Source organism: Rana temporaria, chromosome 6, assembly GCF_905171775.1.
Source record: "Rana temporaria chromosome 6, aRanTem1.1, whole genome shotgun sequence".
Lineage (NCBI taxonomy): Eukaryota > Metazoa > Chordata > Amphibia > Anura > Ranidae > Rana > Rana temporaria.
Window position 1 is genome coordinate 45,478,877 of NC_053494.1, and position 27,718 is coordinate 45,506,594.

General features: G+C 42.9%; 2 protein-coding genes across 4 annotated transcripts in view; one reads left to right on the forward strand and one right to left on the reverse strand.

Annotated features, from left to right (window-relative positions):
* Positions 1 to 14,931, reverse strand: part of GPR146 (G protein-coupled receptor 146) — an 86,468-nt gene extending 71,537 nt beyond the window's left edge. Inside the window, exon 1 of the mRNA XM_040356739.1 lies at positions 14,652 to 14,931. The gene's annotated coding sequence lies outside the window, so the exon portion shown is untranslated. The remainder of the gene's footprint in view (positions 1 to 14,651) is intronic.
* The window catches only part of C6H7orf50 (chromosome 6 C7orf50 homolog), a 430,899-nt gene that overhangs the window by 322,178 nt on the left and 81,003 nt on the right, over positions 1 to 27,718 (forward strand). The gene's annotated exons all lie outside the window — the stretch shown is intronic.

Consider the following 27,718-nt stretch of genomic DNA (forward strand, 5'->3'; position numbering starts at 1 on the left):
AATACTGTTCTTTTCAGAGCAGCATTTACCTGCTGTAATTATGTTAAAAGCCATACGTTTTAAATGATTATAGTGGTAAGGATCCCATACCATTATGATAAAAAGTAAAAATTTAACTGTCCAATTTCTATACAGCATATGGCTTTTATCTAATGCATGTTTGGAGTTGCGGCATAAAAGATGCTGTAATGTTTTCTGATGTTTTATAAAAAAGTAGGCATTCCCAGCATTCATTTAGATGTGCATAATTGTGAGTCATCCCTGCCAGACAATTTTCAGTTAGCTTGGGCGCCATGGGCTTCTAAATGATTGAAGTTTTAACCAGGAGTATCCTTGAATGATCCTTATGCAACTCACAAAAGAAAGTAGGAAAAAAAACAGGTAAAATCTGAAAAAGAGTTTCCCTAAATGTTATGCCGCATACACACCATCACTTTATGTGATGAAAAAAAATGACATTTTCTGTGAAGTAAAAAACGACGTTTTTGAAACTTCAATTTTCAAAAACGACGTTGCCTACACACCATCGTTTTTTCACAATGCTCTAGCAAAGCGAGGTTACGTTCACCACTTTTTTCCATTGAAGCTCGCTTCATAACTAGTTTCTGGGCATGCGCGGGTTTAAAAACGTTGTTTTAAACGTTGTTTTTTGCTACACACAGTCAATTTCTGTGAAACAAAAAACTACGTTTTGAAAAACGACACATAAAATTGAAGCATGCTTCAATTTTTTTTGTCGCTTTTCACAAGACATAAAACAACGTTTTCCCCCACACGGTCATTTAAATTGACGTTTTTAAAAATGTCGTTTTTTTTCATCACATAAAGTGATGGTGTGTACTCGGCATTACAGTATTAAATTGATCTAACATGTATTACACATGCTTGCCTATACAGGACAATGCAACAGGTTCACTTTTATATCGAGCCTGTCATTTCCCCATGTGCTCCCCACCGGGAGAGGAAAAGGAATACGTGTTACTTTGGGTATCCGATCACGTGACTTAAAGCGGTGGTTCACCCTAATTTGACACATGCAGTCCATTCATTGTAATGCATTAAGGTAAAAACATTTTGGCTTTAGAACCACTGTAAGCTGCAGTTGGGATTCTGAGACTAGGACAAGTTAAAGCTTATCTACGACAGAAAAAAAATTGTATTTTGCAGATTACCAATCCTCAGATGTGACAACTCCTTTTTGTTTTCTTTTTTTTTTTTACTTTTATGCCTGGCGATACTGCCATTGGTATATGTCTGTCCTAGGAAGACAACGTTCAGTTACTGTACTATATCTATGGAAAAGCAACTTTGTCACTTTAGAACACAGGTGTCAAACACAAGGCCCTCCAGGCCATTTCATGTGGCCCTCACACCTCTCCTGTAGCTGCAGGAGTGCTCCAGCCCTCCTCTGGTCCTACTCCAGCCCCCTACTTTCTGATTTCAAGCAACGCATCCAGCTTCTTCCCAGCAGCAGCATAAAGAAAGGGGGGTGCACTGTGATGTAAGGGGGAGTGGGGGACTCAACTTCTGATGGTGGGGTGGCTCTTGACATCTAATGTAAAGGGAGGGGATGCGCTGGACATCTAATCTTACAGATACAACCGGCCCTTTTGAGGGCAATTATAATGTTGATGCGGCCCACGATGAAATTGAGTTTGACACCCCTGCCCTAGAACATGAAGTATGTTAGGACTAAAAAAGCCCCCCTCCCCCAATAACATATAGGAGGTGTTCTGTAATTCATAGAGATAGTTGGAAACAATGTATAAGGGCGTGTACACACGATCGGTCAAAACCGATGAAAACGGACTGAAGGACCTTTTCATCGGTCCAAACCAATCGTGTGTGGGCTCCATCGGTCACTTAACCTTCGGTCAAAAAATTTAGAACTTGCTTTAAAATTGAACCGATGGACGCCTAACCGATAGGTCAAAACCGATGATTAGTATGCAAAAGCATCGGTTAAAAAATCCACGCATGCTCAGAATCAAGTCGACGCATGCTTGGACGCATTGAACTTCATTTTTTTCAGCACGTCGTTGTGTTTTACTTCACCGGGGTTCTGACACGATCGGTTTTTAACCTATGGTGTGTGGGCACGACGGACCATCAGTCAGCTTCATTGGATGGACTGATCGTGTGTACGCGGCCTTACAGTGCAGCAGAGGCAGAGAGGATGGAAAGTTATCAGCTCACAAGCTTTCCAGTGAGATTAGTAGATATTTTTTGCACTTGCAAATAATAAAAAACTTTCAATGGTATAATATAACAGGCTAAAAGGGAGCAAAAAAAAGGTAATTGTTAGAGTTTACTTACACCTAGCGCTGCGTTAAGCCCCATACACGCAAGCCAAATATCAGCCGATATTGGCTAGTTCAACAGAAATCGTCCGACACTTGGGCCATGTGTACACCTGCCTGTCCAACAGAAGCTGGCCAAACATCATGCTTCTGTTGACCAGCATGCTGGAAAACCAGCATCCAATCAGTGTGTTTTAGCAGGGGGCAACCCCCCTGTCAAAACACAATCGCTCAGCAGGGAGATCGTTGTACGAACATTGGATAGTTAGTACAACAAGTTCTTTACGAACTCTTCCATGTTTTTTTGGTCAACCCGCTAATGTGGACCAGGCATTAGCCAGCTTTAAAATTAATGTGTTGCTTTGCCCCGCTTGGTAAACAAAGCTGTCCATAAACAAGTAATGACCAATCAAATCTCATTGTGATAAAGTGAGGCCTTCTGAAAGAATTCTGTACCATTTCTAGTAGCTAATGTGTTCTTGAGCAAATCTGATTGTGCTTCTGTGTTTGTTTTTCTTGGCATGTCCAGAATTTACATACAATGGTTTTCTATGTGTTGTCCTGTTTGAGGTCCGTCTGTGTGTTGTGTTCATAGTGTCCTTTACTCCTTCAGAGAGCTGCATTGTCAGACTTTTCCTAAAGCTCTGCTCTGCTGCAGGTGGAAGGCAGTACAGTGGCCCATAGCTTTAGATATAGTCACGCTCAGCTGGGCTTTTTTAATCATCTACTGCAAAGAGCAGTGATGTGCAGTAATCCATGACATTCATTTTTTACCATCAAGGAATAGGCACACTGATCAAGGTGATCACCGCTTAGTTACTTGTATTTTGCTTTATACTCTTTGTAAATTGACTTTGAGTAGCACTACATCTGAATAGACTTCTTTAGTCTGACAACACAGTGTTAACTGCAGCAAAACAATGGGGTACCATTGAAGCTTTGTATTCTATAACAGTTGTTTGTGTATATTGGGGGTATTTAAAAAAGAGCTCCTTATCCTAGCTACACAATGTAAACAATCTACTGTAGGTTTTCCAACAATTATAAAGGCTAATGCTGCGTACACACAATCGGTTAAACCGATGAGAATGGTCAGATGGACCGTTTTCATCGGTCAAATCCGATCGTGTGTGGGCCCCATCGGTTATTTAACCATCGGTTAAAAAAAAGCCAACTTGTTTTAAATTTAACCGATGGATTCCTAACTGATGGGAAAAAAACTATCGTTAGTAGGCACAACCATCGGTTAAAAATCCACGCATGCTCAGAATCAAGTCGACGCATGCTTGGAAGCATTGAACTTAGTTTTTTTTTCAGCACGTCGTGGTGTTTTACGTCCCAGCGTTCTGACACAATCGTTTTTTTAACCTGATGGTGTGTAGGTGCGACGGACCATCAGTCAGCTTCATCGGTTAACCGATGAAAGCGGTCCATCGGTCCGTTCTCATCGGATGGACTGATCGTGTCTACGCTGCATAAAGCTGGCCATACACAGCTAAAACTTTATTGAAATCACTCATTAAACTTTGATTGAAAAATTAAAGGAACCAAGTGAAAAATCAGGCAGCCACAAGTGCCGACTAAAGCGGGGGTTCACCCTTAGAGGGCACTTTTCCCCCTTAAATTCCTGCTCGTTTTTACTAGGGGAATCGGCTATTTATTTTAAAATATGTGCAGTACTTACCCGTTTACGAGATGCATCCTCTCCGTCGCTTCCGGGTATGGGCTTCGGGAATGGGCGTTCCTTCTTGATTGACAGTCTTCCGAGAGGCTTCCGACGGTCGCATCCATCGCGTCACGATTTTCCGAAAGAAGCCGAACGTCGGTGCGCAGGCGCAGTATAGAGCCGCACCATCGTTCGGCTTCTTTCGGCTACGAGTGACGCGATGGATGCGACCGTCGGAAGCCTCTCGGAAGGCTGTCAATCAAGAAGGAACGCCCGCTCCCGAAGACCCATACCCGGAAGCGACGGAAGAAGATGCAGCTCGAAAACGGGTAAGTACAGCTCATATTTTACTACAAATAGCCGATTCCCCTAGACCAAACGAGCAGGAACCTTATGGGAGAAAAAAAAATTTCATAAATGGGTGAACTCCCGCTTTAAATACAATAGTCAGCAATGGAGATACCTCCTTCCATGATGATGAATCCATAAGGCCCCATGCACACAAGATGCTGGTAAACTCGAGTTCAGAGGCATTTGGGCATTTTTTTCAACTGCCCCTGAACACATTTAATGTTATCCTATGTTTCCATGCACACATTCACGTTTTTTTGGTTGGGTTGGGTTTAGGCTTGTTTTTTCAGACGCAAACGTTTTTGCGTTTCCAAGCTTTGGGAGGGTCTACAATGTCTTTGTTATGAACGCTGATGGCCGCAAACGCGGTAAAACAAACATATATCAACTTTATTTTTTTCAAAATCCTAAAACACACAGAGAAACAAGTACAGTTTATAAAACCAAATTGGTCAACAATGTTAAAAACAAACATATCTGGCCTCTGCTCTTTCAATATAGGCATAACAACCAGGGCTTGATTGTCCAACTCTTCAGACAAACGTGTATAGAGTGGATATCGGGACCCAGTAATGTGTAGGATCAAAAGGTATGAATTTCGCCCCCAAATGGTTGGGTTATATACTTAAAGTTTGTCACCCAAATGCTCCATGAAAAAAAGGCAACCTCAGTGATCCTTCCTCGTGTCTATGTACTGGAACCAAAATGATCTCTCAATCACATATTTATTGGATGCAATTAAATAGGTACTTTAAACATGTACCCCTGCACTTCATAATCCCACCTCAGAACTAAGGGCTTGAAATCTCATTCAAAGGTTTAATGATGATTAAAGTTCATGTACAATATACAATCCCCCTGTGCATGCTCAAATGTAATGGAGAAATTGAGAGGTCACGCCCCTCCTATAATATAGACATTAACGCCAAGTTCTTCATATGTGAAAAGGCATCCTTCATCAGTCCTTGCCAAGAGATCCAGGCATGCCTAGTTTCCATAAATTGCACAAGGTACCAGGAGTGTTTCACCATTCAAATAATGTGCAAACTCCACCCAGTGCAATTGGATTAATCACATGATAGAGAACAATGTAGTACACGTATCAATCCAGTCTCAATGTGCACCCAATGCGAGCAGAAGAGGCCAGGTGTAGACTGAATAGCCTGACCGATTTTGCCAATCATGCCAGCTGCGTCAAAGACCTAGTTGTTACAATTATAAATGCCCATATTAAAAGAACAGGGGCCAGGTTTGTTATCAACATGGGTGGCCAGTTTGGTTTTATGAACTGTGTGTTTTTTATTTTTTTGTGTTTTCTAGGATTGGTCAAGTGCTGGGCACTATCCCCAGAATTAGTTTTTTTGTATGTATTGGGCATACATTTTGAGGGCACACCGAGGAATCAAATCTAGGTTTTTATTCATGAGAATTGTTATGCTTGTGTATATATATATATATATATATATATATATATATATTTATATATATTTATATATATTTATTAAAAAGTTTGATTTAGGTATGCCCTCAAACTACATATTTTTTGGTAAATCTAAATAGGATTGTGCGATGGATACATTCAGACTGTACCATGTGTCCAATTTCTTAAAAAGGTATAGTACAGGTTGTAGAGCATAGTTCCGAGTCCCTGAGAAGGTACATACTATGTAGATGGGCTTTTGGGCCGCTTTTCAATCTCTGGTTGCGGGGTAGTGTGCCCACTCTTCTTGCAGTCTTGTTTGGGCTTGTGCAGTGCCCTCTTTTATGGTAACTTTCAAGCTCTTCTCGTGCCACTTATACTTACCTTCTTTTTCCTTTTCCTATTCTAACCTTTCACCATGGAAACATATAAGTGGGTTTGTTACCTTACACCAGTGGTCTCCAAACTGTGGCCTCGGGACCTTTGCTTGCCTTTATCTGGCCCTTTGGGCACTATTCCATCCAATGACACTAACAGTAGGACATTATTACTATCACTGACACCAAAAATGGGGAACTGTTCCACCCACTTACACTAATAATAGGGCCCCATTTTTTGGTGTCAAAGGAAGAAAGTGTGCCCCATTGTTGGTGTCATTGGGAGCAGTGACATTAACAATGGGGCACAATTCCTTCCTCTGACACCGACGATGGAGCACTCTTCATCCAAAGATGGGGCATAGTTTACACCCACTAAAGCCAGGACAATTTCTACTCCCCTTGGCACAATCCTAAATTCTGAAGGACAGTACACTGGCCTCACACCCTGTTCTTGTTTGTTTTGTGTTATCTGGTACTGTATACATTGTCTTTCCATTGCACAGTTCTGATAAAAAAAAAATCATATTTGGTCCTCATTGATTGTGCAACATATTGTGTGATAAATTACCGTATTTATCGGTGTATAACACGCACCCTAACTTTAGGATGGAAGTTTCAGGGAAAAAACTTTCCACATTCCCCTGCGTATAACACGCAGGCACAGTTTACCCTCTATTTTCAGGGTAAAAAAGTGAGTGTTATACGCCAATAAATACAGTACTCACATGTAAATCCTTATTTGTCTGAATAAAAGTTATATGACTTAAAAATATATATATTACGGATTATTGCAGATAATATATTTTGTAGGTACTGATTCACATTACAGATATAACTACATTCTTGTTTTGTATCTCTGGGATCTTTACAATTTTTTTTTAAAGAATTCCAACTATAAAAGGGACATACTGGAATTCAGACAACTGTGTAAACCAAAGCTCCGTTTTACTGTCATTATGATGGTGACACCAAATGGTTCCTTCTTCCCATGTGCCGAAGTGACATTTCTGTCAAGGACACCCATTCATTTCCTATATCTGTTGAGTCGGGTTACAAATGGAAGCAAATTTGTCCTTGTTGTTTGCTGTCAATGTACTAGGTTATTGTATGTTATTGTAGATCAATTGGATAAATAATGTGTGGGTGGTTCTGCGAAATAATATACTTCCTTCAGTAAAATACAAGGATTTTAGATGTCAGGTCAAGTTGTGTGTTAGATATAATAAAATACCAATGTAATCCGTAAAATTATTTTTATTCCACAGGAATAATATACAAATTTCACATGCAACGTTCTTGCTTGTGAGACATAATGTGGCCAAACCTTTCTATTGTATGTTGGGAGAACAACTGATTTTAGCTGTTTTTGGGTATGGAAAATAATATGCACAGCTCAGTATACTTTGTGTATACATTGGGGCCACAAATACATATACTATATGTGTATATATAAGCCTTCCCTCACACACAGGTGTTGTATTCCTCACTGAGTTAGAAGCACCTCGAGGCTGGGTTCACTCTATACTACACAACAGTAGTACGACTTTCATCCTACTTTGGTCCTACATTGGTCCTACATCCATCTGACTTTCATGAACAGGATACTACTTTGATCGGACTTTGTGATAGTCTGACTTGTTCTTTGACCAATCAAAACAATCCCAGAGTGAGATAAATTCCTTTTACTGCCACTGTAATCACAATGTCGGATGTCAAAAGTCGGATGGTAAGGACAAGCATCCTACTTTGATCCGACTTCAATGATATTCAATGGGCTGAAGTAGGATCAATGTCGGACCAAAGTAGTACAGGGAGCATTTTCAAAGTCGGACCAGTTAAGACGGCTCTCATAGGGAAACATTAATTTTCACATGTCTTGCGACATGAGCTCCCAATGTCGGAGAGTTTGTCGGACCAGTGTGAACCCGGCCTTAGGCCTCGTACACACGATAGGTTAAACAGAGGACAACGGTCTGATGGAACGGTTTCATCGGTCAAAACCGATCCTGTGTGGGCCCCATAGGTTATTAACCATTGGTTAAAAAAAAGCCAACTTGCTTTAAATTTAACCGATGGATTCCTAACCGATAGGTCAAAACTGATCGTTCGTAGGTACGACCATCGGTTAAAAATCCATGCATGCTCAGAATCAAGTCGACGCATGTTTGGAAGCATTTAACTTCATTTTTTTTCTGCACGTCGTTGTGTTTTACGTCACCGCGTTCTGACACGATCGGTTATTTAACCGATGGTGTGTGGGCGCGACGGACCATCAGTCAGCTTCATCGGTTAACTGATGACAACGGTCCTTCAGACCGTTCTCATCGGATGGACTGATCGTGTGTACAAGGCTTTAGGCCAGTGATGGCGAACCTTGGCACCCCAGATGTTTTGGAACTACATTTCCCATGATGCTCAGCTACACTGCAGAGTGCACGAGCACCATGGGAAATGTAGTTCCAAAACATCTGGGGTGCCAAGGTTTGCCATCACTGCTTTAGGCTGTCTATTGGCCAGGTGAATTTTCCATTGAAATCATCAACATATGTTGTAATGCATTTTGCACTGCCTGTCAACATACGTAATAATGTGCAACATCACACATAGGCACGAATGCACAGTAGCGTCCATTGCCTTGTGTTTTTACATATATTAACATGCATTTTTAGTTGCGCTACAGCGCAACTGACACAAGTTTTATTTCGATAAATGTCTAAGGCTAGCTGTATACACTTAGATTTCTCTTTTTCAGTCTGTGGACTGAATGAGACAAAATCAATAGATTCTTCAATCCACTCTACACAGCATGGATGGAGGAATTGCGGCTGCTAGCTATTGTATTCTGACAGCCATGACACAGGGGACTGCTTGAATACACGAACAGGGACTGCATCTGATGGGATGCAGTCTCTGTTCAACTGATAGTTTTCCATCTCGCTTGGTTGCATCGGATAGTGCCGACTGGGCCATACATGGCTTGAACTTTGATTGATTCTTTTGAACCATTTGAAATCTAAACGATGTATGGTTAGCTAAGGCTTCTCCTGGCTGATAGAATGGATAAAATACAGTAAAACCTTGCATTACAAGCATAATTCCTTCCAGAAGCATGCTTGCAATCCAAAGCACTTGTATGGCAAAGCGGATTTCTCCATAAGAAATAATGGATACTCAAATGATTCGTTCCACAACCATTTATTCATAAGGCCTTCAGTTTATAGTACATATAAAAAGATTAGAGCAATGTGATAGGTTGTTTAACCATAAAATGTCCATCCACAAATATTTTGAAGCAAAATCCAGAAGGAGCTACAGAGTATAAAAGAGAAGAGAGGCACCTCTAAGTGTAGCAATATGGTTACATTTAATGAAGGTACAATATTTAGCAACTCACATGGTTGATGAATAAAAGATGCACATTTAAGTATACAGGGATCCAGAGTAAAGTGGTCCACATAGACCATCCCTCACACCGCCGGCTTTCAACCCGGTCAGTCTGCAATTGTGACCGGGAAGACTACCCTGCAGTAGAGTGATCTGAAAGTGAGGCTTGAAACGCTTGTGGAGCACAGCAAGAAATGGATGACGTCAGTGGCAGAGAGGAGGATGGTCTATGTCAGGGATCCTCAAACTACAGCCCTCCAGCTGTTGTGGAACTACACATCCCACGAGGCCTTGCAAAACTCTGACATTCACAGACATGACTAGGCATGATGGGAATTGTAGTTTCTGAACAACTGGGAGGGCCAAAGTTTGAAGACCCCTGGTCTATGTGGACAGCTTTACCCCGGATGCCTGCATACTTAGATGTGCCTCTTTTAATCATCAACCATGTGAGTTGCTAAATGTTGTACCTTCATTAAATGTAACCATATTGCTACACTTGGAGCCCATTTTACACAGGGGCGACTTGGGATCCGACTTGAAGTCACCCAAATCGCGCTGTTGAGAAAATCAATTGAAGTGAATGGAAGCCGTCTTAATGTGCACTACTGAAGTCGCTCCGACTTCATAAAAGGTTCCTGTACTACTTCAATCTGACTTGTATCCATTGATTTCAATGGAAGTCGGATCACTGTCTTTACTGCAGCGACTTTTCAGGAAGTGAAAATAGTTTTTAGGGCAAACCCCTCCCTCCCACAGAGCTGATTTTAGTTTGATTGGCCACTGGAAAGTCGCCTGACCTAGAGGCGACTTGAAGTCGCCCCAAGTCACACTGTGGTGCGCGCTCGCGTCCAGGTGGCCTCTCAAAGAGTCGTGTCGCCCCTGTGTGAACCGGCTCTTAGAGGTGCCTCTCTTGTCTTTTATACTCAGTTGTGACATGGCGCTACTTGTATATCAAGAAATCACTTGTTTATCAAGTCAAAATGTATTAAAACATTTTGCTTGTCTCACAAAACGCTCTTAAGCCAAGGTTCTGCTGTATATACACAGTTGTAAAGCGCTGTGCAAACTGTCTGCGCTATATAAATCCTGTATAATAATAATATATAATGGGCTAGATTCAGATAGCCCGCCGTAACTTTGTGTGGGCGTACCGTATCTCAGATACGCTACGCCGCCGTAACTTAGTGAGGCAGGTTCTGTATTCACAAAGAACCTGCGCCCTAAGTTACGGCGGCGTAGCGTAAATCTGCCAGCGTAAGCGCGGCTAATTCAAATTGTGAAGAGGTGGGCGTGTTTTATGTAAATAAAACATGACCCCACGTAAATTACGTCTCTAACGAACGGCGCATGCGCCGTCCGTGAACGTATCCCAGTGCGCATGCTCCTAATCATGTCGCAAATAGTCAATGCTTTCGACGTGAACGTCATTTAGGCAAAGCCCTATCCGCGAACGACTTACGCAAACGACGTAAACAACGTAAAATTCGACGCTGTCCCGACGTCCATACTTAACATTGGCTATGCCTCATATAGCAGGCATAACTTTAGGCCGGAAAAAGCCTTACGTAAACGACGTAAAAATATCGCACGTACGTTTCTGAATCGGCGTATCTAGCTCATTTGCATATTCTACGCTGAAATCAGCGGAAGTGCCACCTAGCGGCCAGCGTAAATATGCACCCTAAGATACGACGGCGTAGGAGACTTACGCCGGTCGTATCTTAGCAACATTAAGCATATCTCAGTTTGAGCATACGCTTAAAGTTGCGACGGCGCGGATTCGGACTTACGACGGCTTATCTACCGATATGCCCGTCGTAAGTGTTACTGAATCTAGCCCACTGTATGTGTGTGTGTGCGTATGTGTGTGTATATATATATATATATATATATATATATATATATATATATATATATATATATATTGCTTTGGGCACAGGATTGGCATCTATCATAGTATGAACATATCTGTAATGTGTGCTTGCTACTAATCTGGCCAAAAATATATGTATTTGCTTTTCATACAAATGTAAGAATTTGTGTTGCACTAACAAAGCTGAATGTGTTTAGCATGTGAATGGCCCCATTTAGTAGCATTACATGTATTTTATTACAGTGCGCATTAACACAGCTCCGTGCCATCAGTGTAACTGCGGCCTACTATGTGACTAAAGTCAGTCATGCATAGTGTGTTTTGCATGCAAGGCAGTGTAATTTAAGAATGAAGAGAACGCTACAGAGTATTTCCAGTATAAGCATGTGTAACAAATTACAACCTGGCAGACACTCAAAATGAATACAGTCTCTGAGAATTTTGGCCCTTTCTTGTCTTCTCATTTTTTTTTCATATCTTGGGTGCACTCCTTCCCCAGTCTTACAATAACAAGCAGAGGACCTGCTTGCGTTGCTGCTCCTTCCCACTCAGGGGAGGGATCCTAAAGCCCACACTAGTGACACCAAAAACTTCAGTCAATGTGCGTACATGTCAGCCGCCTCGCTCCCCACCCCCTGGTGCCTGAAACTGGAGCTAAACACTGTGCAAACATCTCCACAACAGTCCTTTGAATAGCCACTGGCTTGCTCTTTCAGGAACTAAGAGGGCAAAATAAGTTCATAAAAAATATAACCCACCAGGATTGGTATACTATTTAAGGAGAATCGTCACGTGTGACTTTTATGAAAGTGATCCTCACAAAAAAGCATTGCCCAAGAAAATATATTTTTTTACCTTTATTTTGTCAGCTTACAATCAGTGAAGAGTTGTGCACGGTACACGTATGTATTTCTTTTAGATGGGAGCTTCATTTTGATGTGGTAGTGTGTATTTAGTGAAGTCTCAGTAGAAAAAGTCTTTGGCCCCTTACACACTAGCGAACCGTTCGTCCGTTTATTACAAGTCCGTTTACGGACTTGTAATGCATCCCTATGGGATTGCGTCCGTTAGCGGATGGAGCATCCGCTAACGTCCGCAACCATCCGCGTCCGTCAGGATCCGCTTTTGTGGACGGAAGAAAACCCTATTTTTCTTCGTCCGGCGGAACGAATTGGATGCATACGGAAAGACGGTCCGTCTGAATCCGATTCCCCATAGGGGAGAGCGGAGGAGAGACAGGGCGGTCTCTGCACTGTGTGCGGGGACCGCCCTGTCCGCCGACAGCTCAGCGGGGATCCCCGCTGAGCCGACGGACACACACGGAGCAGACACAAATACGGTCCGCTCCGTGTGAAAGAGGCCTTTAAGTTTTAAGAAATGTCTTCAAATCACTCAAGTGGGAACGGAGCCTCGTGGTCTCTCGCTGTGTGATTTTGTGAACGGAGCCTCGGGGTCGCTCGCAGTGTGATTTTGTGAACGGAGCCTCTGGGTCACTCGCTGTGTGATTTTGTGAACGGAGCCTCGGGGTCGCTTGCTGTGTGATTTTTGTAAACGGAGCCTCGTGGTCTCTCGCTGTGTGATTTTGTGAACGGAGCCTCGGGGTCGCTCGCAGTGTGATTTTGTGAACGGAGCCTCTGGGTCACTCGCTGTGTGATTTTGTGAACAAAGCCTCGGGGTCGCTTGCTGTGTGATTTTTGTGAACGGAGCCTCGGAGTCTCTCGCTGTGTGATTTTGTAAACGGAGCCTCGGGGTCGCTCGCTGTGCGATTATGTGAACGGAGCCTCGGGGTCGCTCGCTGTGTGACTTTGTGAACGGAGCCTCGGGGTCGCTCACTGTGTGACTTTGTGAACGGAGCCTAGGGTTCGCTCGCTGTGTGATTTTGTGAATGGAGCCTCGGGGCCGCTTGCTGTGTGATTTTGTAAACAGAGCCTTGGGGTCGCTCGAATGAAGCGCTACGTGAACGAAGCTTTGGAGTCATTCAAATATAGCGTTGCGTAAACGGAGCCTTGGGGTTGCTCAGATGAAACGCTGTATGAATGATGAAGAGTCCACATGTCTGGCTAGCATTGTCTGGTGAATATGGGTCGTTTACCAGCACTCAAACAACACTTTTGTAGATTTTACAATCTAATCGGACTGGTTATTCAGCCAACTGAAATGACTAAAGTCATCTCACACAGTTCCAAATTTGTTCAGGATTATCGTAGTCTTCTGAGACAGAGCAAGTTGCAGAAGCCATGGTCACTGGTGGGACATTAAGTGACCATTCTCAGTCGCTTGGCTTGGGAATCACCAGTGCAGTAAAGCTGGACACACAGAAGCAATGTTTTCATACTACTGAGGACCGCTCTTCCTTGTAATCTGTCATTACTCTTCTCTACAGTCATTTGTGCATCGGCATTTGGACAGTGAAAGAAATACGCTAGATTCACATTAAAGCTGGCCGATACAGAGAACTCTTGTGGCCAAAGTTTGGGCTGTGGATGGCCCTGTCGACACCCTCCTACCTGACATCTTTCAATCTGAAAATCAATGGAGCCAGATGGAAATTGTAGGGAAAGTCCAGTCAAAAGTGGCTAACGTTTAGGTATTCTAACAGCCGCGGGTTCTGGCTGTCAGAATACTATAGCTAGAGGCAACTTAATGTGCGCTCTTTTTTAAGATGCTCTTAATGACGGATTGCTATTTCTATCCCAAAGCGTTAAAACGTGCATTAACAGATAAAAATAAAACTTGGACTTGACCTTTTTGTGGTCAATGCATGTCAACATACTGCTTATATGTGAACTAACAGCATTAATAAGAATGGTCAAACCTGGTAATGTGCACTTAAACGCAAAGGTGTAAACAGACTCTTATTTTTTTATCAATGAAAACTATCAACGAGTCTGCAGTTCGAGTCGATTGTACTGAATCTCAGATATCGTCGCTCAATCGTCGGATCGCTTGCGAAATATGTAAAGTAACCCTATACTTTTGTTAACGCTGCTATCATGATGGGATTGTAGTACCACATTAAAAGAAAATAAGCCTATGCCAAATTCCGTCGCCCACGTGCAACATGGCAGTAGTTGTTTTTTTTGCACGTGATGAGAAGCAGATGAAATCCTAAAATCTCCATCTACTAATATTAGAATGCATTAGCAGCTTCTTGGCGTTTCTGTGATGCTGTAGTATGGAGGACTATGTGTTCCCTGCGATGAATGGATACATGTGACACAGAAAATGTAAACACAGGCATGATGCATTATAGTTAGCAAGCAGCTCAGCTTACCTCTCTCCGCATGCAGCTGATTGGTAGTGAGTCAGTGCAGCTTCTAATAAATAGGAATAGATCGCCTTGTTTGTTGGACGATCAAGAGTGCCAGTATTAGCCATCCTGCAATGGTTGTACTGGATCCCATCCCATGGCTTCCTCCAAACGTCTGTTTTCTGGGAAGCGCTCCGATGATGTGTTGTGGATGCTGCACTTGTTGGAAGCTTCACCTCCCGGGTACAGGCATGGTAGATGAATACGTCGATGGAGGGTCCTAGCTGGGAGATGCTGGGAGCTGTGCTGTCTTTTCTATGCAGACCAGTTTGTCTTCTGACTTCCAAAGTTCCACTTGTTTTTGTTGGAGGGGGGAAGGGAGAGGGGAGAGTGGCAGGCAAACTCAGCACAGAGAGCTCTCCCTCATCTTTCTCTCCCCCTGTGGGCCCCTTGCCGAGTGTTTTTATTGATTGCAATCACTGAAGGCTAGCTGGCTCTCTAAAGAAACACTGTGTAATGTGTTCTTTCCTGGCTTTCATTAAACAGAGTCAATGCACACTGTGGTCATGCTGACTGGCACCCTGCCTACGCTCTGTTACAGCTCTCAGCAGCAGAGGGCTGGGTGGGAGGGAGTCTCATATTTTCTTTCAGTGGGTTTGCAGAGGTGAAGTCAAGGAGGGACTTTGGCAGGACTGGGATCCTCCCCTCCCAAAACCGTTCAGGATGCTTATAGTCCTGGCTTGCGTAGGAATGGTGCTTATGTGGTCGTATTTGTCCCTGGAATGCATGGAGTGGAACCTGTAATCTAGAAAACAATCACCATATAGACCAGTCTGATTGCAGCTGGCATTTAATTGGCGACAGTGTAACTTTTATAGCTGTGCCAGTTATTTATTTATGTTTTTTTTTTTTTACAGGTTTTCATATAACGGCAACAATTTTCATAACATATTACATTTTCATCAGTCCCTGCAGTCAAGCTTACAATCCAAAGTCCGTCTAAAGGCTGCTAAACACAGGCTGAATATTGGCCAGTTAAACAGAAACCAGATGACATTCGGCCAGTGTGTATAACAGCTTGTCCGGCTTCTGTTAAACAGGAATTCTGGAAAACTGGCAAAACCAATTGGCAACCAATCAGCGATTGTAGCCAATGGCTGTGATCGCTAACCATTGTGTTCTGGTGAGGGGGGGGGGGGTGTTGTCCCCCTGTCAAGACCGCAATAGCTCAGTGGGAAGTAGGGGCGGCCCATGCATTAAGGGTACACCAGTGCTGCCTCCCTTATTCATGCATCTGGCTTCATTAAGGACGCCGGGGGCGCATGAGTTACAGTGGCAGGGGAACCAGAGGCTTTAATAGGCTTCAAAATAGGGTGGACTTAGGTCAAATGGCAAATGAATATTCACTGCTCTTACACTAAATCGCCTCTCCGCCAATCAGGAAGCACGGGTCTAAGACACGTTTTCCAATTGGCTGAAAGAAGAAGTGTTCTGATTGGCCACCGAGGAGGAGGGAGAAGACAGAAGTCACCGAGCAGGGGAAGGAGAAGCTGCTCACGATGTTCGCGGAAGAGAGCCGGGGAAGCCGCCCATGATTGCCCCCCATGGATGAAGTGCACCGACCAACCCGACTGTGGGGAGGGGAGTGGCGGCTGCCCCCCCAGTAAGAAAAATTACCACCAGCCACTACTGGTGGTAATTTTGTAGATTGTTGTACTAACATTACACAGTTAGTACAGTGGGCTCTTCAGTTTTTTTTTCGTTCAGCCCACTAGGTTGAATGAAAAAGAACTGTGTGTGTATGTGTATACCAGGCATTAGTTACCGTGTTTATCTGTGTATACCGCGCACTTTTTTCCCCTTAAAATCAGGGCAAAATCGTGGGTGCGCGATATACGCCGATCCCTGCTGTCTCTCCTAGAGCCGAGCCAAGTGTACTGCGCCCTCGGCTAGGCTCGGCCACGCTCGGCTCTGCCCGCCACAGCCTAGAGCCGAGCCAAGTGTACTGCGCACTCGGCTAGGCCTGCAGCCACGCGAGAGGAGCCAAACACACAGGAAATCCGGCTCCTCTCGGCTCGCGCCAAATCCAAAAACGAACACCGGACACGCTAGGCCGCAGACGGACACCTCCAAAGCCGCAGACGGACATCCTGGACGGAGACGGACACCTGGATGGAGGCCACAGATGGACACCTCCAAAGCCGCAGACGCACCCCGCGCAAGGAAGCCGCAGACGGACACCCACAAGGCTGGACGGACCCCGCGCAAGGCCGCCGATGGACGCAGGCCAAAAATGTAACTTTTCTTTTTTCTTTTTTTTTTTTTACCTTTTTAAGCTTGGGGTGCGCGTTATACCCCGATAAATACGGTATATAGTTTGTCAAGCTGAAAAAAGACACTAGTCTAGTTCTAGTTCAATCATTAACAAGAAAAACACACACATAAATAAAATACTTCCATATACACTATCCTATACCAAGAGTTGATCCAGGGGAAGGCAAAAAAAGAAAAGCTAATAAAGCATGATCCATCTTGCTCCAGTGGGCGGAAAAAAATTCCTTCCTGATCCCCCAGGAGGCAATCAAATATTCCCTGAATCATCTACCCCTGGTGTTATTACCTCTAAAAAATAGTATTCGGCTATTTTTTGTGTATTTAACAATGCATCCAGCTGTTTTAAAACAATCTACTGAGCTGGCTAGAATAAAGCCTGGTACACTCTACAGTGTTTTTTTGTCCACAAAAAAAAAAGACTGCTCCGGTCGGGAGTTGACGTACTAACAATGCGAGGTTAGGTCAGAGATCTCCCCTGCTGACAGGAAGATGCCCCCCACTGCCAGAACACTGCCATTGGCTGAGAGCGCTGATCAGGAGTCAGTTGGATGCCAATTTCAAGTGTGCATGTAAGACATACACACGGAGCGAATGCCGGCTGGTATTTTTTGTACTGGCAAATGTCATCATACCCCCCTCCCACCTTAAAGTGGAGGTTCACCTTAAAACAGTTATATAACATTACATCCAGCATACTTGCGACATGAACGGTATGCTGTTTTTTTTTTGTTTTTTGTTTTTCGCCGTACATACCGTTATATTGTTATTTTCCCCCCGGCTTCCGGGTTCTGATTCCCGCGGGACTGGGCGTTCCTATTCAGAGGTAGATGATTGACGTCTGGTGAAAAACTTCCCAAGGCGCATAAGGCGCGTCACCAGTTTTCTGTAAATAGCCGACCTGCGAGTCGACTCTATACGGCGCCTGCGCCCACTGTGTAGAGCTAACTGCGCAGGCGCCATATAGAGCCGACTCGCAGGTCGGCTATTTACAGAAAACTGGTGACGCGCCTTATGCGCCTTGGGAAGTTTTTCACCAGACGTCAATCATCTACCTCCTGAATAGGAATGCACAGTCCCTCGAGAATCAGAACCCGGAAGCCGGGGGGAAAATAACAATATAACGGTATGTACGGCGGAAAAAAAAAATACCAGCATACTGTTCATGTCGCAAGTATGCTGGATGTAATGTTAGATAATTGTTTTAGGGTGAACTTCCACTTTAATCACCTCTTCTCAAGAGGAAATAAATTCACAGATTTTATTTTACATTGCATTTTTGTACTTTAACTTACATGATCCTCCACTTCCCCGACAGATGGCATTTCCCCGCTCTCAAACATTGAGCTGTCACTCAACGTCATCATGTCCAATGCAGGACAATAAACACTGCACTGGTCTTGATGACATCAGGATCTTAGACCACTGTAGCATAGGGGAGAATACGCTGCAGGGACCAGTCTAGCATCGGGGAAGCAAATTCTATTTAACAGGTCCCATAGACCTAAACAAGCGATTAGCCCCTGCAATGCCGACGCAGCCCCACCAAAAGGGATCATTTTTATGTTTCCTGGGGTTGGGCTTTAAGAGAATTTTTTTTCTTATAAATTATTTTATTTCATGAGTGGTTATTTTAAATCCCACACAATGGATCCTTTTTCTGCTTTCCTTGAATTAGAACCTCAACGTTAATACTATCTGGGACATAGCAGAATTTGAACCAATGAGAATGGTCTTTAGTCAACTAAATTCTTCCAATAAATTGCAAATTGACTGCATGCAGAAAAAAAAAAACGCAGATCTGTGCGATTAATTATTATTGTACATGATTTATATAGTACCGACAGTTTGCATACTGCTTTCCAAAGTAAATGTAGTACAGTTATAATACAAGAGGGTTCAGAGGGCCCTGCTCTTGAAAGCTTACCATCTAAAAGGGAGGGTCAAGTGATACAAAAGAAAATAATTGTGTGATAGGCTGATGGAGAAATTAAATGTTTTTTTTTATTAGGTGATTATTATGGGTGATTTGCAATAGTGGGCAGTTTTGCTGGGATTCTGCCCGCAATTCCAAATTGTAGCAAGATGCACATTTGGGTGCCATTTATATTGAATGGCACCCCAAACATAGCTTGATTTTGCCACGATTGTGGACCTACAGAACATGCAAGAATTGTGACAAACCACACGTACAAAATTGCTCCTGACAATATTGCAAAGGCAAGTGAATGGGCTGCTCTATGCGCAACATGCGTTTCCACGGGAGAATTGCGCTAACCATATCACGAGTGAGAACTTGCGTTCCTTCTACATGTAGTGTAAACAGGGCCTAAAAGTAGGCAGACTAGGCAATAGCTGGACCAATTGAAGTAGAGTAGGGATCAATTCTTTAGTGTATAGTAACAAAGGTTTCAAAACATAGCAATGTAGGCCTACTAATTACAATATAGCATGTGTTTTGCATTACCAGCCACAGTCTTTTATGACTTCTGAGGGTCTTCCCACACAGTTGTCGTCATAAGAGTACTCCAAAAAGAAAAAGTCTCCACATAGTGTAAAATCTTAAAAAAAGTATTCTACATATACTAAAAATTGCACTTACATCAATGATGCATATATAAACGTCTTAAATCGTATGCGTCGGCCGACACACACACAAACAACTTGTCCTTCCAGGATTTGAGGAATACAGTTACATCAGCGCGTCGCTCCTGTCTACGCATTTAATCATAAGTTGACGTCCATCCCTACACGTTTCGTCATACTTTGACGTGTCGGCCGACTCATACGATTTAAGGCGTTTATATATGCATCATTAATGTAATTCCAATTTTTAGCATATGTAGAATACATTTGGAAGATTTTACACTATGTGGAGCCTTTTTTATTTTGGGGTACTCCTATGACAACTTTGTCAGGAAGACTGATATGCCAATGTGGGAAGACCCTAAGAAGTCATAAAAGGCCCTGGCTGGGTATAGAGCCACAAGCGCTAGTGACCTCTTGGGGTCAGAGGTATATGTCAGCTGGTAAGCAAGTCTTTCAGCCTTTGGTGGCACTCGATGCCTGGATTCACTTTTCAAGGTGGTGGATGGCGGTGATACTCACCAGAATTAATTATTTCATCATTATTTATTTTTTAATAATTAGCTCAACTCTGAAAAGTTTTGTACTATTAGGATTGTGTTTATGTTTAGGAGAGTTGGTGCTTACACTTTTTTTTATTATGCTATGTATTAGCTTGGTTTTATTCCTATTCATACACTTTTGTTCTCAGGCCCTCTCCCTAACGCGAACGGTGTGGTCGGTGGCGGAACGGTCCGGCTGATGCCACTTTACATTGCAGCCCACTGATTACCTCTGGTTCTTCTGTGTTTGGAATTTATTTCCTAAACCTTATGGGATAAATATCCCTCCTACTTGTATATGCTGCTTGATGCTTGCAATATCTTCACTGACCCAAAGAATTTGACCAGCTTGTATATCTTGTAGCGCTTGCCTTTGGATTGATCCATCAGCGTTTTTACCATCAGGATCGTCTGCATACCTGAATACTTTATTTACCATAACCAGTTCCTCCTACCGGGCTCCATACTGAACCCTATCCATTACCGTGGATGAAATATCAATAGCTCCCGAAGAAGCACTCAACTGCGAAACATGTAGAGCTTATTTGAAAATGTACCAAAACATACGTTAGCCATCAACAAGTGTTGATGTCTCCATTGGACCAGCATTGGTTTTGATATTATTGTTTTGTAAAATTATTACAAGTTTTTTGTGATAATTATTTCTTGTTTTTAATGTATTTTTACAAATATCCACTGTAATGTTGATTCAATAGCCCTTTCGGAATTGCGTCAATAAAATGTATTCTGTGTCAACGGTTAGTGCCTATAAAGTCCACTTTTTCCTCCAACAACAATTCTCCTATTACTTTTGTTCTAAGGCTGACTATAAAGTAAAAGCGTTTATAAGAATCATTTCTTGATGCAATGTTACATGATATTCCAGTGCTCTAACCAATAGCACTTCCTGACATAATAGCTGGTGCACAGAACCCAGCATCCCTTTCCTTTGTCACTTAGCAAAGCTTTTGCTCCCTACAAGCCAGCTGCTGGCTACACTTGAGACAGTGGATGTATGTTGTGATTGCCATTATCAGTACTGAGTGATGTTCTCTAAACACACTAAAAATTGAGCAGCATCTGGGGGTTCCTTGTGTTCCATATAGCATTTAAGTTATACTGTCATTAGTCTTCATGTCTGTTGTTGAGTACAACCTGCACTGCATTGCAATTTACTGCCCAACAGAAGGTAATGTGCACCTTACTTAAAGGACAAATGAACTCTGTGTACTTTCTCGTAGACGTACATAAAATGGAGAGTCTCAGAAGATGGCCCTATACAAGTCTTTAAGGGCACATTGTGCAGGCCTTTGCTGGCATTGAAGATGCTCAGAGTGGGTAAAGAAGCAGCTATGGTCCATTTCTAGTATAGTTTAGCACACAAGGGCTAAATAAGGGCTAAAAGTACTCTTTCAGTCTAACCGCTTAAGCCCCGGACCATTTTGGTGGTTAATGACCGGGACACTTTTTGCGATTCGGCACTGCGTCTCTTTAACTGACAATTGTGCGACGTGGCTTCCTAACAAAATTGACGTCCTTTTTATCCCTCAAATAGAGCTTTCTTTTGGTGGTATTTGATCACCTCTGTGATTTTTATTTTTTGCGCTATAAAAAAAAAGAGCGACAATTTTGAAAAAAAAAAATGCAATATTTTAAACTTTTTGCTATAATAAATATCCCCAAAAAATATATAAAAAACTTTTTTTTCCACAGTTTATGCCGATAAGTATTCTTCTACATATATCTACATAGGGGACTGTTTTATGGCATTTTCATTAATATTTTTTTAGTACTAGTAATGGCGGCGATCAGCGATTTTTATCGTGACTGCGACATTGTGGCGGACAGATCAGACACTTTTGACACCATTTTGGGACCATTGTCATTTTTTACAGCGATCAGTTCTATAAAAATGTACTGATTACTGTAAAAATGACACTGGCAGTGAAGGGGTTAACCACTAGGTGGCGCTGCAGGGGTTAAGTGTTCCCTAGGAAGTGATTCTTACTGTTAGGGGCCGTGGCTACACGTGAGACATGTCACTGATGACCGGTCATCAGTGACAGTGTCACTAGGCAGAATAGGGGAATGCCTTGTTTACAAAGGCATTCCCCCCTTTTGCTCTTGCCGACCGCAATCGCGGTCCTCCTGGGAACATCGAGTTCCTGGGACCCGCGGCCGCACTTGAGAGGCCTGCTGGGCGGCAGATTCAAATGGACGTACCTGTACGCCAATCTGCCTGCCCGTGCCATTCTGTCGACGTAAATAGGCGTGCAGCGGTCGACAAGTGGTTAAACAACAACAAATAAATCCTGTCTTGAACTGCTAATGCTGTCTAGAAAACATTGCAAGTGTGCCAAAATCATCTAGTCAATGTTATAAATATTCTAAGTGTTATTTTATATTTCTTAATTTCTTGTGAACCCTTAACTAGGCTTGCTACCTTTTGGTCCAAGGAAAACCAAATGGATGGAGTATGCTGGAATGGATGGTACTGGAGTGCACGATGAGTGCCAGAGCCTAGCTTGAACTGCAGAACATAAAAAGTCTACAAAGCAAAAGTGACCACATCAGACTCAGGGAGGCTTAAAAAATGGCACCCAGAGTAAGTGATCATCAAAGAACCAGACAGCAGTTCTGAATTTAAACTGTATGGCCGACAACCAAAACTCCTTCAGCCAAATTGGCGAGGTCTTGTACAGTGCGTTTTGGGTGAAACCTAAGAATCTTGTCACTCGTTCTGCTATGTGCAACCTCAAATCTACATCTCTTTGCATTTAGACGTCCACTATAGATGGTAATGTTTGAGCAGAAGACATGCATAGCCAATCGGGAGGCTTGGAGGTGGGAATCCTTGGACTACATTCTCACGGGTTTAGGATAAGTTAGCAGGGCCAAAACATTTTACTTGGCAAGGTGGTTTGATAAAACTGCTCTGGGCAGGTTAAAGCTGCCACTTTTGTTAAATGTTCTAGTTCACTAAAGTGTATTTTTTTTTTTTAATCTGATTGGCAGATATGGATAATATCGTCACTTTTCCGTTCTTTGGATTTTACATATATTAGCCCAACATTAGTTTAGCAGTTTTACCATGAACTGCTCTTCAGGCATACATATGTTTTGTATTATAATCCATATATTATAACCACAGTTAATCCCGCTCATGAGTTCACAGTTTTATTTTCATTACAGCTTGAAAATAGAGGCTTACATTGGTAATTTCACCCTCGGCTGCTGCCGCCCTATAAAACAGCACCATATAGAGCCTGTCCGATCCATCAGTGTGTTTGGATTCGTCTTCTGTGACATGGCTGATCCCCAGCAAGCTGTCATGTGATGCATTTGAGCGATGACCAAATAAAGGGCAGCCTATGAAGCTGGAGCTATCCCTGCGTTTTTTTAGCCTTACACAGGCATTGCAACTTTCCCTGGCTGTACCTCCGAATGGGAGGGCTTCTAGAAACATTTGTTTCCTGTTATTTTCACTTCATTTATTATAAAATGAAAATGTTTGTCACTTGGCATTGCTTTGAGATAATCCTGTTGGGGCTAATTTATAGAAACAGGAGCAAATGATAAAAACATTTGTGTTGCCCTTAGCAACCGGTCAGATGGGAGTTTTCATTTTCGGTCCACATCGTAAAAATGATGACTGGGATCTAAACTGGCCACTCAGGACAACAGCAGAAGCATTGTTTAGCACTGGACCGGACAAACTACTAAATCTACAACAGCAATACATGTTTGTGAACTGTTTTACCTGCCAATTTGTAAAGCTAGCTGTACACATATATAGCCGGATTCAGAAATACTTACGACGGCATATCAGTAGATACGCCGTCGTAAGTCCGAATGCGCGCCGTCGTATATTTAAGCGTATTCTGGAAACCAGATATGCTTAAATTTGGCTAAGATACGACCGGCGTAAGTCTCCTACGCCGTTGTATCTTATGTGCATATTTACGCTGGCCGCTAGGGGCGTGTACGTGGATTTACGCGTCGAATATGTAAATGAGCAAGATACGCCGATTCACGAACGTACGTACACCCGTCGCAGTAAGATACGCCGTTTACGTTAGACATACGCCGGCGTAAAGATAAACCACCGAAGAGATGGCGCAGCACATGCAAAGTATGGACGACAGAACAGCCGTCGTATTTTACGTTGTTTGCGTAATCGTTTGTGAATGAGGCTGGGCGTAGGTTACGTTCACGTTGAAAGCATTGAGCCGACGTCGTTACTTAGGGAGTATTTGCGACGTGATTCTGAGCATGCGCAAGCATGCGCCATACGAATGGCCCTCATTTACATGGGGTCACGGGTAATTTAAATGTAGCCCGCCCACTACCTGCCTATTTTGAATTAGGCGTGGTTATGTCGGGCCATTTGCGCTACGCCGACATAACTTAGGGAGAAAGTGCTTTGTGAATACAGTACTTGCCTCACTATGTTACGTCGGCGTAGTGCAAATGGGATGCGCCAAGCCGGCATAAAGATACGCCTTCATACGTGAATCTGGCTAATTGATTTCTTTGTGCAACCTGCAGACTGCACAAAAGAAATCAAACAGATTCCTTCATTCACATTTAACAGCATAGATGCATGAATCTTCTGCTAGGCTATTGTATTCTGATAGCCAGAATCTGTGGCTGTCAGAAAACCCAAGGAATTGTTGCAATAGATTGGATGCAGGCACTGTTCAGCCAACATTTTTCCACCTAGTCTCTACAAAAAAAAGTAATTTAAGCAAAAACTGATAAAAATGGTGCTAGCATGCTGAATCGGACAATATTTGAGCTGTGTATGGCAGCCTTTAGTTTTGTGATTTACATTTCTCTGAAAAACTGTGATAGGATATAGGGTTGTTGTCATGTGACTGGCTTTACACTGTATGAAAATCACAAAACTGTCTGAATTGCAATTCCTTTGGAAGTACACTCTTCCTGTGTGTAGCTCAGTGGTAAATGATCATATGAGTGGATTGGGTAGTCACGCGACCGCTACAAGACACAACATATACACATTCTGTGCGCCGCTCTGGTAGCCTACACCCTCGCCTCCATGCATGGAGTTTCCAAGGGCTGGAGCATCTGTGCCACTACCTCCTGTTTCCATGTGGTATAGGCTGTGCCCCCGCACATTACCTGCCAAATTTGTATCTTTCTTGGAGATTACAGTGGTGAGATTTTCCGGTAGTTCTTTGTCTCTCTACTCATTCACAAAGATGTATATAGACTTGGGTTGATATGCTTGCGTTCACATCAAATGAAAGAAAATACAAAAGCAGCTTTAGGCAGATTGATATGGGTCCGAAGGAAGTCAACTGCATGTGGACGGGGTCGTCTTTGCCCCTTCACATAGGGGTACCTCTCATTCGGAGCATGCTCATCAATGCTCGGGACTGCACCTAACATTACAGCAGTTCCCTGAGTTAGAGATGGGCCTTAACTGTGTGCAGTAATTAAACTTCAGAGTTCTTCTGAAAAGCGACTCGTACCATGTTACTACACACTGCAACTCTTATGTTTGCATTAGGAGGCATGTGCTGAGCCTACTCCCACTCCATCAGCCCAGCATAGCTCTGTTACCTCACTCCTAGTGACAGAATGGGGTCCCGCCAATCACCTAGTGCAGACCTCATGCATGCTCTCCCCTAACTATTTACTTCCCCTACCTCATGACCAGGTCATATATATATATATATATATATATATATATATATATATCCCTGTAATGCAGACTTGAATCCAGTTGCAATTGGATATCAAACGCTAGGGAGGGAGCCGAGATATCAACCCCCTCGCTATCAGAGAACCTGTCACCATTACCAGGTACAATGTACACTTGGTTACCTATAGCAACTTCACTCCTCTTCTTGCCTTGCATTGTAGGAACAGCGTCCTGCCTTAGTCCTAACTAGAATAATGTAGTGGCCCAGGCACACCTCCATGAGTTGAGGGTCCATTGTGGCATTGTCCATGGCTTGAATGTCCTCTGCAACTTCCGGTTCCTTCAGCAGTGCCCCGAAGAGCCTGCAACACTTAAACCCACCAATAGAACAGTTCACTTATTAGGTACCCTTTATTTTATACAAAATCTATCCCTCATACACTATTTAATTTAATAAAATTTTCAGTTGACAACAAGTGCAGCTGTATTTTAAACCCACCAATACCCACTCATTCCCGTTCCAGCAGCCCTGGACCTTAGCTGTTCCCCCTTTTTATAGCATAGGTGGGCTGGTTGGGGTCTAAAACCCAGGAACTGAGCTAAAACACTAAACCCTTTCCACAGTCTGGGCCGGCTACTGGCTAACTAACCTGTACACATATTTCAACCTGCCTACATACAGGTTACAAAGAGGTCAACTGCAGATCAAATGCCCCATCGGTGAACTCTGATTGATCTTAGGAGCATCTCATAATGATTTCAGATGCAAATTTTCTGATTGACACAAGCCCAAATCCCGTTGACACAAGCCCTAGGAAAGGATTCTCTCTTTGTGAGATTGACCAGTTGTTTGTTTATTCCATGAAATGAAGGTGCGATCAGAGGAACATGTCGCTACCCTGTGGTTATGCAATGGATAAAGCAGTGAATTCTGCAGGAGCTATTCACAGAAGTTCTTATTTTGGCTAGTCCTGAGCCAGGGAAAGCTGTGACATGTCTCACAGCTATGTGACATAGAGTCTAAAAGAAAACTGTAGTGCAGAAAAAAACGCACGGAACTGCATCTGGTGTGAACTAGCACTAAAAGTTTTGGGTTAGGTGCTTTTTTGGGTGAGCCGATTCCTGTCAAAACCAGGTACCCACTCCCACTTTCAGATAAGATCGCTGCACAACGGTCACGATGATCTACAAAATTTCCAGCTATATGTTTTAGCAGACAACCTAGGGAATAAAATGGCGATCGTTGCAATTTTTATGTCACATGGTATTTGCACAGCGGTTTTTCAAATGCAATTTTTTTCTGCTGCACATGTGATCAGTTATGACACCAGCCATTGGATGGTTTGACAGTTTGGTTGAGAGCACAACCAACGGAAGTGTTATGACACACGACCGTTTTTCGGGTTGTAAATATTTTTTTTTTTAATGTCATTAAAAGCGATCGTGTGTGGGCTCCAGAGCATTTTTCACGATGTAAAAAATGGCCATTAAAAATTTCGAACATGCTCTAATTTTTCACGTCATTTTTAACGTTGTAAAAAATGGTCGTGTGTGGGCTTTAACGACGTGAAAAAACTGCGCATGCTCAGAAGCAAGTTATGAGACGGGATCGCTCATTCTGGTAAAACTAGCGTTCGTAATGGAGTAAGCACATTCATCACGCTGTAACAGACTGAAAAGCGTGAATCGTCTTTTACTAACACGAAATCCGCAAAAGCAGCCCAAAGGGTGACGCCATCCGAATGGAACTTCCCCTTTATAGTGCCGTCGTACGTGTTGTACGTCACCGCGCTTTGCTAGAGCATTTTTTTTTTCACGATTGTGTGTAGTCAAGGCCGTTTTTAACGATCAGGTTGAAAAAAAATATTTTTTTTCTAGACCATTAAAAACTGCATTTTTTACAACCCGAAAATTGGTTGTGTGTACGCGGTATTAGATTTTCGTCAGGTGCCGGAAATGAA